Source organism: Schistocerca nitens, chromosome 8, assembly GCF_023898315.1.
Source record: "Schistocerca nitens isolate TAMUIC-IGC-003100 chromosome 8, iqSchNite1.1, whole genome shotgun sequence".
NCBI classification, from domain to species: Eukaryota; Metazoa; Arthropoda; class Insecta; order Orthoptera; family Acrididae; genus Schistocerca; species Schistocerca nitens.
The window spans coordinates 38,776,675-38,790,746 of NC_064621.1; positions in this window are offsets into that span (position 1 = coordinate 38,776,675).

Below are 14,072 nucleotides of genomic sequence, written 5' to 3' on the forward strand. Positions count from 1 at the left end.
AGAGAAAACAAAATGGCAGAAACTTTTTGAAGTATCTCGCCTGTTGATAACGTGTTACCATCAGACGACGCATCGGAATAAGAGTGATAGCGAGATCGGCAGCAGCTTAACGACCATCCAGGTTTTCTTTTGAAGGACCTCCATGCTGTCCTTAGCGAAGCCTTTCGATCGCCAAAGTGGCTTTCTGCGCCTAGGTTATTATCTAGCTCTGTAGGCCTTCACAAACCCACTCCACGTGTTAAGTTGCACGATGTCTTTGTTATTGTAATGGTTTGGCATCCTAAACGGAGGCAAAACAGACAATCTTCGTGCCAAGCTGTGCCTCAAAATGAAATTAACGACTTTCTGAATGAACGTAAACGTCTTACTGACGCTGACCCTCTTAGAAATTAAAAGGATTGGTTTATTATGCAAAACTATACGATTAAATTCTGTTAAAGCTTAAAAATCTGTTCGAGGCCAAGAGCTCATGAAATAAATACTTTTCAATAAAGCCCAATTACGAAAGTCCCCTCCCCCAAATAAACCAATAAAGCCCAATTTCGAAGACTTAGTCCTCTCGATTATTCCAAACCTTTCGTCAGCTTAGTCTCTCCTTTGAGGCTAAAATGTCCTGAAAACAAAATAATACTTCCTGAAAATAGAACTCCTCTTGACTGAAACTCATCTTAGGGACCTGTTGTTTAGAAATGCTGGGGAGATCCTCTGCTTTAGGCCCATTTCATCAAGTGCAGACGGCCTGGAAACATCGCTTCCACTCCGGTGAGTGTTCGCGTGCTGCTGAGACTTTGTACTACTACGACGGGAATACGGCTTCGCACCTACGTGTTCATCATCGCAAAGTTATGTAACCATTTAGTAACTTGTTTTTGCCTACAGTAAACATCGTTAATTTTAAACGCCGTACCGAAGTGCTTTACCTCTCCTGCTCCTACTCGCTTCCTTCATTCGGCCTGGTTTGCAGATCACAGGAGCAGATCCACGGGCCGCCATCAAGGCGGGGTACAAAAATATCAGTCTCAGCCAAAGAATTTTCTTAAAAACGTCACCTAAGTTGGGTGATTAATCTCCAAACTTGTCTTGAGGCGACTGTGATATTTCTGGCTCTGGTGTATTTTGCTAGAAGCTCGCCTTGATGCAGCTTGATACACGCGAAGTAACATACGGGAGAAAAGTAGAGTGAGGTACAAGCAGCAGATGGTACAGTGTGTACCAGTCCGTGGGTGTGTCGGCCAATTGCACTGAACTTGCTTCTGATTGCTAGGCACATTCGGGTGCTGCGGGCCAAAAGCCTACCTTCTCTTATTAATTATTTATATACTTTTCACTGTATTGAACTCAGTTGCTAGTATGACAATCTCTCACGGTTACCCTACAAGTCTACTGTTCTTGCCGGCCGCGGTGGTCTAGCGGTTCTAGGCGCTCAGTCCGGAACCGCGCGACTGCTACGGTCGCAGGTTCGAATCCTGCCTCGGGCATGGATGTGTGTGATGTCCTTAGGTTAGTTACGTTTAAGTAGATCTAAGTTCTAGGGGACTGATGACCACAGATGTTAAGTCCCATAGTGCTCAGAGCCATTTGAACCATTTTCTACTGTTCTTGTTTATTAAATTTCACTAGTTTTGAGAAACAAGAGAGTAATCATATAAAAACCGAAGACGTTCGGATCGCTTGGGCGCACCTGGGAGACGAAGTACTTTGCCTCCGCTACTCACTCTGTCACGGGCGTTCTGGAGGGACGGACATGTCGTACTCTATCTCGGAAGTTGGATAGAAAAGTTACCGTTCAATTAAAAAAGCTACACTACGTGATCGAAAGTATCCGGACACCCTCAAAAACATACGTTTTTCACATTAGGTGCATTGTGGTGCACCCTACTACCAAGTACTCGATATCAGCGACCTCAGTAGTCTTTAGACATCGTGAGAGAGAAGAATGGAGCGCTCCGCGTAACTCACGGATTTCGAACGTGGTCAGGTGACTGGGTGTCACTTGCGTCATACGTCTGTACGCGAGATTTCCACACTCCTAAACATCCCTAGGCCCACTGTTTCCGATGTGATAATGGAAACGTGAGGGACACGTACAGCACAAAAGCGCACAGGCCGACCTCGACTGACACAGACCGCCGACAGTTGAAGAGGCTCATAATGTGTAATAGGCAAACATCTATTCAGACCATCACACAGGAATTCCAAACTGCATCAGAATCCACTGCAAGTACTATGACAGTTAAGCGGGAGGTAATAAAACTTGGATTTCATGGTCGATTGGCTCCTCATAAGTCACACATCATGCCGGTAAATGCCAAACAACGCATCGCTTGGTGTAAGGAGCGTAAACATTGGACGACTGAACAGTGGAAAAACGTTGTGTGGAGTGACGAATCACGGTACACAATGTGGCGATCCGATGGCAGGGTCTGGGTATGGCGAATGCTCGACGAACTTCATCAGCCAGCGTGTGTAGTGGTAATAGTTAAATTCGGAGGTGGTGGTGTTATGGTGTGGTCGTGTTTTCATGGAGGGGGCTTACACCCCTTGTTGTTTTGCGTGGTGTTACCATAGTACAGGCCTACATTGATGTTTTAAGCACCCTCTTGCTCCTCACTGTTGAAGAGCAATCCGGGGGTGGCGACTGCATCTTTCAACACAATCGAGCACCTGTTCATAATGCACGGCCTGTGGCGGACTGGTTACACGACAATAACATCCCTGTAATGGACTGGCCTGCACATTGTCCTGACCTGAATCCTATAGAACACCTTTGGGATGTTTTGGAACGCCAACTTCGTGCTAGGCCTCACCGACCAACATTGATACCTCTCCTCAGTGCAGCACTCCGTGAAGAATGGGCAGCCATTTCCCAAGAAACCTTCCAGCACCTGACTGAATGTATGCCTGCGAGAGTGGAAGCTGTCACCACGGCTACGGTTGGGCCAAGACCATACTGAATTCCACCATTACCAATGGGGGTCACCACGAAATTGTAAGTCATTTTCAGCCAGATGTCCGGATATTTTTCATCACATAGTGTATGTCAAGTGTTTTGTATATTCAAATTAATGAGAAGTGTCGCCTACTATTATTGTTAGTACTACAGATCTTACGCTCTGTAGATAGAGAGACTAACCTGGACAAGTGACATCCCATAAAAACCACAATCACAGGTTCGAGATGACAGCATAGCAACCTCCGCCGAATAAGATCCCACGACCGACAAGCTGTCTTCTACGATGGGGACACAACATTAGAAGACGACAGGTTGGTGGAAAGAACGGGTAGAGACTCTTATTTAAGTTCTCGAGACGTAGAGTGCTTGCTGCCGAGAGTGAAACATCGCGGCGGGTCAGTGGTGATTTGGGCAGACTCATCGTGGTGTTCCATAGGCTCCATGGTTACACTGAAAAGTCACTTCACTGCTAAGAATTATATGACCGTTTTGGCTCATTAGGTCCGCCCTGTGGTACAATATTTGTTTCCTAGTGGCGATGCCAGGTTCCAAGACAACTACCGTCGTACAGGACAGGTTTTGTCACTGTCGGGATGAATTGTCGCATCCCTCCTGGTCACTACAAGCCAATGGTTTTCCTACACCTGGTGGCACTGTAATGCGTTGTGCCACAGAAGCCGTTACTTGGCGTTTGATAGGCATGCGAAGTGGGATGTCTAAGAAATGTATTTTAAACATCTTTTTTGTGTCGACCGAGGTGGATGGTATGTCGTACTAATTTATTGTAGGCAGCTGTTTAGGGTGTATATTTGTCCAGACGTTCGACCAGTTACTGTAGCATATTTTCTAATTCTGGGGTGCTCTGGGGAGCTATTTATTAAGTCCTAATAAATATAAGAGTCGAGAGGCATGAAAGGGAAGCAGTGGTTGGGAAGGGAGTGAGACAGGGTTGTAGCCTCTCCCCGACGTTATTCAATCTGTATACTGAGCAAGCAAAGAAGGAAACAAAAAAAAAATGCGAAGTAGGAATTAAAATCAATGGAGAAGAAATAAAAACTTTGAGGTTCGCCGATGACATTGCAATTCTGTCAGAGACAGTAAAGGACTTAGAAGAGCAGTTGAACGGAATGGATAGTGTCTTGAAGGGAGGATATAAGATGAATATCAACAAAAGCAAAACGAGGATAATGGAATGTAGTCGAATTAAGTCGGGTGATGCTGAGGGAATTAGGAAATGAGACACTTAAAGTAGTAAAGGAGTTTTGCTATTTGGGGAGCAAAATAACTGATGATGGTCGAAGTAGAGAGGATATAAAATGTAGACTGGCAATGGCAAGGAAGGCGTTTCTGAAGAAGAGAAATTTGTTAACATCGAGTATAGATTTGTGTCAGGAAGTCGTTTCTGAAAGTATTTCTAGGGAGTGTAGCCATGTATGGAAGTGAAACATGGACGATAAATAGTTTAGACAAGAGGAGAATAGAAGGTTTCGAAATGTGATGCTACAGAAGAATGCTGAATATTAGATGGGTAGATCACATAACTAATGTGGAGGTATTGAATAGAATTGGGGAGAAGAGAAGTTTGTGGCACAACTTGACGAGAAGAAGGGATCGGTTGGTAGGACATGTTCTGAGGCATCAAGGGATCACAAATTTAGCATTGGAGGGCAGCGTGGAGGGTAAAAATCGTAGAGGGAGACCAAGAGATGAATACACTAAGCAGATTCAGAAGGATGTAGGTTGCAGTAGGTACTGGGAGATGAAGAAGCTTGCACAGGATAGAGTAGCATGGAGAGCTGCATCAAACCAGTCTCAGGACTGAAGACCACAACAACAATAATAAATATGTCGTGCAACTCCGCAAAATTTACACTACTATTTAACTTTTTCCCTAAAATTAACTGGCTACGTAATCAAATAACCATATTTATTGCTACACTTCTATTGGACGCAAGAGGCTTTGGTGCTTCATAAATTGAAACAGTGTCTTTATAATGGAATCGTCGCGGGCTGTAAGCATTTTGAAAGACCTCCGAAGGACATGGCATTACAGTGTCTCTCTAGCTGGTAAGATATTCCAAAGGTGTAGCCCCTCTATACGTACCACGCTGCTGTGGGCAATATCTTTCTATTTAGCACCGCAAGCACGGGACGGGATATATGACCGTTACATGTAACAGTTTTGAGCAAACAGAAACACTGATGTAAAACGACCCTTGAACTCCTTCCCTTTCTCTTACATCGTTTTGGCTGATTGTAATACGCGTTAACATTTTTCTCTCTGTCCAGTTGCTCATTAGTATTGCGCGTGTGTCGGTGTATAATTTGTCCTAAATGTGTAAGATTCTCGACTTTTTCATCCATGCTGTGTTGGCAGAAGAGCCAACACCGTGTTACTAGTGGAGGCCGAAATGCACCCGTTTTAGCTCACGCAGGCTGGCGTGAGGAGGGAAGGACTATACTGACGTGAGGTCTGGAACATGACAACGAATTAGAATTCAGAAAGCGGACAATTAGTTTGATACTTAACTTTAATCCATTAATGATGAACGCCGCTCTTGACTGTACATGATTCACAATATTATCTGTTCAGAATATATTCTTGAAGAATATGGCACCTTGCTAGGTCGTAGCAAATGATGTAGCTGAAGGCTATGCTAAACTATCGTCTCTGCAAATGAGAGCGTATGTAGACAGTGAACCATCCCTAGCAAAGTCGGCTGTACAACTGCGGCAAGTGCTAGGGAGTCTCTAGACTAGACCTGCCGTGTGGCGGCCCTCGGTCTGCAATCACTGACAGTGGCGACGCGCGGGTCCGACGTATACTAACGGACCGCGGCCGATTTAAAGGCTACCACCTAGCCAGTGTGGTGTCTGGCGGTGACACTACAATGCAGGTAACTGTTCGGACTAGTGATCATCACAAAGTGGCAGTACAATTGATCCTTATTTGTTTATTTTTGCGCCACGATTTTCAGGCGACCTTTTGAATGTTCTCTAACTCGAAGTCACTATCTCAAATTGCGGACACGTCGTCCAGGTAAGCTTTTACGAATAAGCATTCGTAATTCACGAAAGAGGAACCTGCTAAGCTCGAAAGGTGACAGCATGTATGACTATAAACTTCTATCACCGTGATCTTATCATTTCACCAGACGAAGTGAGCCAAGACAAAGAAATCTTCTGTGATATCGATACACCTACGGCAGGAAAGTCCTTGGGGTCATTCCACGCATTTTTCAGACGTCCTGTTTTCCTCTGCGCACTTTGTCAGGAAGCGTGGCGTCAACTACAGTTAACACTCGCTCTCATGGTGTCCTCCCTGGAGCTGGAGCTGTTCCGAGAGCGTTAGGCGGAATGCTCTGCGATCTGCGGAGCGAGTAACGAAAACCTTATTAATTTTGTACGTCGTGAGCAGCCTTCAGCCTACCTTGCATTTAATAGGAGGATTCGACCGTTATATTTCATTGCGTTACAGATACGCACTCACTGAAGACATAGTCGACATACCTCACGGCAATATCGCACAGCTAATAAAAGTTTTCTGTGTTCAGTATCTTTCATAACTAACCTTGTGTTAATTATTGATAAAAACTAAAGTCATCATTTCTCTGTATTGTGGCTGTGGGGCCGGCCGAAGTGGCCGTGCGGTTAAAGGCGCTGCAGTCTGGAACCGCAAGACCGCTACGGTCGCAGGTTCGAATCCTGCCTCGGGCATGGATGTTTGTGATGTCCTTAGGTTAGTTAGGTTTAACTAGTTCTAAGTTCTAGGGGACTAATGACCTCAGCAGTTGAGTCCCATAGTGCTCAGAGCCATTTTTTGTGGCTGTGTAACTACAGGTAGTTTTCATCCAGGAGTCCTGTACTTCAATCTTACTGGCCTGTTTGCCAACTGGTACGATGGGCGTTCAATAAACACATTTTTTCCTGAAAGCAGATTGACTTTATTCACGATTCCAATACATGATATTATTTACCATTATTCCGGCTATAAAACCCCATTTCTCAACACGAGTTCAGTTCAGTACCACCTTTTTTTTGGGGGGGGGGGGGGCTTTATGTCCTCATGGTACCACTCTTGTGGTCGACGTCGGAGGCATTGTCTTGCTGTCTCAATAGCCTCCCCATCATTCACGTACCGCTTCCCAGGAGCGCATCGTTCATTGGGCCAAACAGATGGAAGTCATGTGTTAGGTGGCTTCGTACGCACCTTTGCGTACGCCATCTGGTGGACGACTGTATCAGCACTACCAACAGAGACGTCCGGCCGAGCGTGGAGGTGTTTGATCGTGATCCGTCGATCACCTCGAATGAGAGTGTTCGCACGTACCAACATTGCAGGAGTTACAGCTTCGTGCGACCTTGTTGCGATGATAACAGACGCTTCGCCCAACGACTACCCGTTCTTTTGTTCACTGCCAGGTGTCCGCAGACATTCTGCAAGCGTCTGTGAATATCTGCGAGGCTCTAGTTTTTTCGCCAAAAGAAACTCCATAACACCTCTCGGCTTGGAACATACCTCCACTACGGGCGCCACCTTGAAGGATACTTATAGCACAGCCACGTATCTGACATTCATGAAACTGTCGGGAATATCCCACGATGTCCGACACATTCTGCATTTTCCAACCCAAATTGGTCGAAAAAAAATGTTGCATTACTTATTAAACGCCTCTCGTAATTCAATGCGGGTCCTTCCTGTATGGACATTCTTGTTTCTCGTGTTCTTTTTTTGACATCTTATACTTCGTACGCATTTCTTTCCACGGCTTCTCATGCAAGCCCATTTCAAAGTGAGAATTTGTGATCAAGGCAAATCATGGGCCCCTCGCATGGTGTGCAAGCAGTGCGTCGACAAGTTACGAATATGGACGGAGGGAACGTGTGACAAACTTCCATTTCGTATACCCATGATTTCGCGAGGTCACAGAGAAACGGTTCAAATAGCTCTGAGCACTATGCGACTTAACTTCTGAGGTCATCAGTCGCCTAGAACTTAGAACTACTTAAACCTAACCAACCTAAGGACATCACACACATCCATGCTCGAGGCAAGATTCGAACCAGCGACCGTAGCGGTCGCTCGGTTCCAGACAGTAGCGCTTAGAACCGCACGGCCTCTCCGGCCGACAGTTCACAGAGAAATGATTGTTCCTTTTGTATATTGAATATTCAGCGAACAACAAGGAAAACATGTGTATAACAGAGCATCCTAGTTCACCATCCGCTATTACGCCCAGTGTCTCATTCAGCTGAATTCTCAGTGTCAGTATTCAAAAAATTACCTTCCCTGGAAATAGAGAAATACGTCTGTGGTGAAGATCGAAATCACCCCGACGACGAAGACTTTGATAATGAAAATGAATCCGTTCGTACCTGATCTGAGCGTCATTAATAGAATGATTGGGTGCGAGATTCGTAGCTATCCCAAAATGCTTCAGAACTGTGTAAAAAAAACTTTATTGAAAAAGAAGCTAAGCTAGCCTTCTTTCAGTGAAGATAAAGTGAGTTTCTGCAACACTTTCGAAGTGAAGAGGGATTTTTATGTTGCCATAACGTACATTGTTTAGTTGCGCATTTCAGCATATAACGCAACGGAATGGCGACTGTTCACTGAAACCTCAAAGCAGATCAAGTGTGTCTTCCTTCGCAACGGAAATTTATTTGGTGCAGTCTCAATAGGCCATTTGGCTTGTTTTCGTGACGACCGTGCCACGTGTGGTGCGAATGTGAGGGGTGATGCATCAATCATAACCTATAAGTGATCACTCCAATCTGTTGAACATTGCTTGGGTGCGAGATGCGTCATCCAGGTATTCTAACATCGGTCAAAGAGTGACACAATCTATGAGACGGGCATTCTCAGTAATGTGTCTGACGTCATCAGCAACTGCGTAGTTGTGGTTGCAGCCCAAACTGTTCCCAGCATGCCTAATATTCACTACATGATCTTCTTTACCACGATCTTTCTCCTGGAAACCTAAAATATAGGTGACGTCACCGAGTCCTGACCCTGGCTTTAATGTACTGGTTACCTGGTATTAACTACCTGAATTAGTTCAGACATCCCTCTCCCACAGCTATTCCTTAAGAATATGATTTTCTTGGTCGTTTTAACACCCTGCTGGGTTGTCTGCACACTTTTTTCTACAGTTTTGAGAGCAGTGAAGCTGTTGGAGATATCTAGACTGAAACGAGCAGATTTTCAGATTCTTGTAACACTGCTTACGTGATTGATGATTGATGCTTCTCAGTAGCACATTAATCTTGATGTCCCTTGGTGGAGACTGTTTGGGTTTATAACTAAGTTGAACAATAACAGACACAACACCACTGGGTTCAATTACATTTACGTTTTGTGATGACCAGCTTCTCCTATCACTTATATTTTACAAATACCAGGCTAGCTGGTAGACTTTGAAATCCTTATGGAGGCAACATGTTTTGTAAATAATTTAGTAATAAACTCAGTACTGCGTCTGTATTCAAATTAACCTTCTACATATCACAAGATTTTAACATGGCTGAAACAGCAACTGTTGAAATTCTTCACGGTAAATGATGACAGCCAAAACAGTTGCAGGATAAAGATTTATTAAAATCCTTGACCACGGTTTCGGTATATCTAAATATACCTTCATAAGAAGTAAAATACCTAAAATTACATCCTGCAATGGAGATTATTAAAACAATTGTGCCAAAGGCGTCATCAGTAGTTAAAACATCATCTCCATTTACACAACAGATCACAATTTTAAGACAACAGTCTCCCAATCACTACAGTGGAAACACTTTTTCGCCACCAACCCTACCACTCAGACTCAACCAAAGACATATTGAACGCTTCCTGACTCAGTTCACTCCTCCGTCCAACCATGATACACCTCCACTGCCCCCAAATCACCCTTTGTTAACCTTACCATCATCCCCATAATCCATCAGCATGCAAGCGAACCTTACCTCCGCAGAAAGAACCGCAATCCACCACCTAAAATCTGATCCTGACCTTATAATCCTACCTGCTGACAAAGGCTCCACCACTGTTGATTTGAACCGCAAGTGTTACCTGGGAGAAGGACTCTGCCAGCTGTCAGATTCGTCCATCTTCAAACCCTGCCACAATGGCCCCATTTCACAAATCCACGAGGATCTCCTGTCTCTCTTCAAATTCTTAGGCTCCTCTCAGAATTTATCTGTAGAGTCTCTCCCTCTCTCTCTCTCTCTCCTGACCCCTAACACTTCCCACACTCTTACCTTCTACATGCTTCCTAAACTCCACCAAACCAACCACCCAGGACGCCCCATTGTGGCCACTTACTGTGCCCCTACTGAGAGAATCTCTGTTCTTGTAGACCAGCACCTTCAGCTTATTACACAAAATGTACCATCCTATATAAAGGATACCAACTATTTTCTCCACCGCCTCCCTGTTCTATTACCACATGGCACACTGCTCATCACTGATGATGCCACCTCCCTTTGCACTAACATCTCTAGGCCCATGGCCTAGGTGCTACTGAACACTACCTATCACAATGCTCAACAGATTACAAACCTAGAACCTCCTTCCTGGTTACCATGACCATCAACATCCTCACCCACAATTACTCCTCCTTTGAAGGGATCACCTACAAACAAATCTGGGTTATTGGAATGGTCACCTGCTTGGCACCATCCTATGCCAACCTCTTCATCGACCATCTATAGGAACCCTTCCTAACCACCCAGAAGGCCAAACTTTTCACCTGGTTCAGATTGATTGATGAGATCCTTGCTATCTCGATTAAGTGTGGGGACACCCTATTCACATTCCTCCAGTACCTCAACACCTTCTCCTCCATTTGCTTCACCTGGTCCTCCTCAACCTAACAACCCACCTTCTTTGATGTTGACCTCCACCTCAAAGGTGGCTACAAAAGTGCCTCCTTGTGTATCGAACCAACCAACCACCAGAAACACTTACACTTCGAGACATGCCACCCACATGATAACTGGGTCCCTTCCATACAACCTGCCCACCCATGGCAATCGCATCTTTAGTGGCAAGCAATATTTCTCGAAATAAAGCAAAGGCCTCAGTGAGGCCTTCACAGACCAACCATGTACAGAAACAGATCTCCTGGGCCGTATCTCTCCAGTGTCCCAGTGCCTCCAAAAGGCCCACCGTCTTGCCTCAGAGGCACATTCTCCTTATGATTCAGGATCGTCCAGGACTTGATCAACTGAGTCACATTTTCCGCCAGGGTTTCGAGTACCTCTCATTGTACCTTAAAATTAAAAACATCCTACACGCTATCCTTCATAGCCCTCACACAGTAGTATTCCACTGCACAGAAAACGTACACAGTATTCTCACCCATCCCTACACAACCCCTGCTCCCAATCCCTTGTCTGATGGCTCATACCCCTGTGATAGACCTAGATGCAAGACTTGACCCATACATCCTCCTGCCACCACCTACTTCAGTCACAAGCAGCACCTGTCCATCAAAGGCAGCGCTACCTCTGAAACCTACAAACAAATCTGGGGTATTGCAATGGTCACCTGCTTGGCACCATCCTATGCCAACCTCTTCATCGACCATCTATAGGAACCCTTCCTAACCACCCAGAAGGCCAAACTTTTCACCTGGTTCAGATTGATTGATGACATCCTTGCTATCTCGATTGAGTGTGGGGACACCCTATTCACATTCCTCCAGTACCTCAACACCTTCTCCTCCATTTGCTTCACCTGGTCCTCCTCAACCTAACAACCCACATTCTTTGATGTTGACCTCCACCCAGAATGCCAAACCTCTCACCTGGTTCAGGTAAGATGCAACCACTGTGCTGCATTCTACATGTGCATGACAACCCACAAGCTGTCTGCCACATGAACGGCCACTGACAAACTGTAACCAAGAAACAGCTGGATCACCGAGTTGCTGAGCACACTGACCAACAACATTTTCTTCATTTTAATAACTGCTTCACAGCCTGTCCCATCTGGATCCTTCCTACCATCACTAGCTTTTCTGAAATGCGGAGGTCGGAACTCAAACTGCAATATATCGTACATTCCTGTGATCATTCTGGCCTTAACCTTCGTTAATCATTGTCCTTCACCCAACTACCCCTTTCCCTAATCCCACTCCAGCACGACAGCATGCAATTCCACAAGCACACCTGCCGGCCGCTGTGGCCGAGCGGTTCTAGGCCCTTCAATCCGGAACCGCGTGACTGCAATGGTCGCAGTTTCAATCCTGCCTCGGGCATGGATGTGTGTGATGTCCTTAGGTTAGTTAGATTTAAGTAGTTCTAGGATGTAGAGGACTGATGACCTCAGATGTCAAGTCCCATAGTGCTCAGAGCCATATGAACCATTTCCACAAGCACACCCACAGTCCTTTTACTTCTGTCCTCCACTGCCCTCCATACAAAGTCCTGCCTGCACCTAGTTGCCTTCCTCTCTCTACACCTCATCCCCGTGCGTTCGCATGTGCAGCACTTTACCTGTCCCACCAATAGCCTGATATCCCTCCCTGTCCACACCCCAGGGTCCTCCTCAACCCTACCGCTGTGTTTAATTCTCTCATCATGTGCTGATGATTTCAGTGTGGCCTTGGCAGCCAGTTACAGCGGTCATGTGTGTGTAAGCTGCGTTTGTGTGTATGTTGTCTGAATCGGAAGAAGGCCTGTCTTTTTGTCGTGCCTGTCTGCGACTCTGCATTTCCGCTATATAGCGACTAGCAGTCTATCCTTTTTAGAATTTTGCCAACAGCCAATTATGCAGAGCCCTTAGAGTGGTCACAAAAACGTTTAATATAGTAAACGTTAAAACACGAACACCAGACACAGACTGGCAGAAACAGTACATATGCATAAGTAATAATCAAAGACGTTTGCAGAAAGACCTATTAGGATCGACAAGAGGATGTGGACTTTGACACAAGATATTTATCAGACAAATTATGATGGCAGATTTACATAGATGTTATTGTATTGAATGCTAGCTCTGAACTCATTTTCTCAAAGGAATTCACAAAAGACACAGCACAGCGAAATACACTCCTGGAAATGGAAAAAAGAACACATTGACACCGGTGTGTCAGACCCACCATACTTGCTCCGGACACTGCGAGAGGGCTGTACAAGCAATGATCACACGCACGGCACAGCGGACACACCAGGAACCGCGGTGTTGGCCGTCGAATGGCGCTAGCTGCGCAGCATTTGTGCACCGCCGCCGTCAGTGTCAGCCAGTTTGCCGTGGCATACGGAGCTCCATCGCAGTCTTTAACACTGGTAGCATGCCGCGACAGCGTGGACGTGAACCGTATGTGCAGTTGACGGACTTTGAGCGAGGGCGTATAGTGGGCATGCGGGAGGCCGGGTGGACGTACCGCCGAATTGCTCAACACGTGGGGCGTGAGGTCTCCACAGTACGACGATGTTGTCGCCAGTGGTCGGCGGAAGGTGCACGTGCCCGTCGACCTGGGACCGGACCGCAGCGACGCACGGATGCACGCCAAGACCGTAGGATCCTACGCAGTGCCGTAGGGGACCGCACCGCCACTTCCCAGCAAATTAGTGTTGCTCCTGGGGTATCGGCGAGGACCATTCGCAACCGTCTCCATGAAGCTGGGCTATGGTCCCGCACACCTTTAGGCCGTCTTCCGCTCACGCCCCAACATCGTGCAGCCCGCCTCCAGTGGTGTCGCGACAGGCGTGAATGGAGGGACGAATGGAGACGTGTCGTCTTCAGCGATGAGAGTCGCTTCTGCCTTGGTGCCAATGATGGTCGTATGCGTGTTTGGCGCCGTGCAGGTGAGCGCCACAATCAGGACTGCATACGACCGAGGCACACAGGGCCAACACCCGGCATCATGGTGTGGGGAGCGATCTCCTACACTGGCCGTACACCACTGGTGATCGTCGAGGGGACACTGAATAGTGCACGGTACATCCAAACCGTCATCGAACCCATCGTTCTACCATTCCTAGAGCGGCAAGGGAACTTGCTGTTCCAACAGGACAATGCACGTCCGCATGTATCCCGTGCCACCCAACGTGCTCTAGAAGGTGTAAGTCAACTACCCTGGCCAGCAAGATCTCCGGATCTGTCCCCCATTGAGCA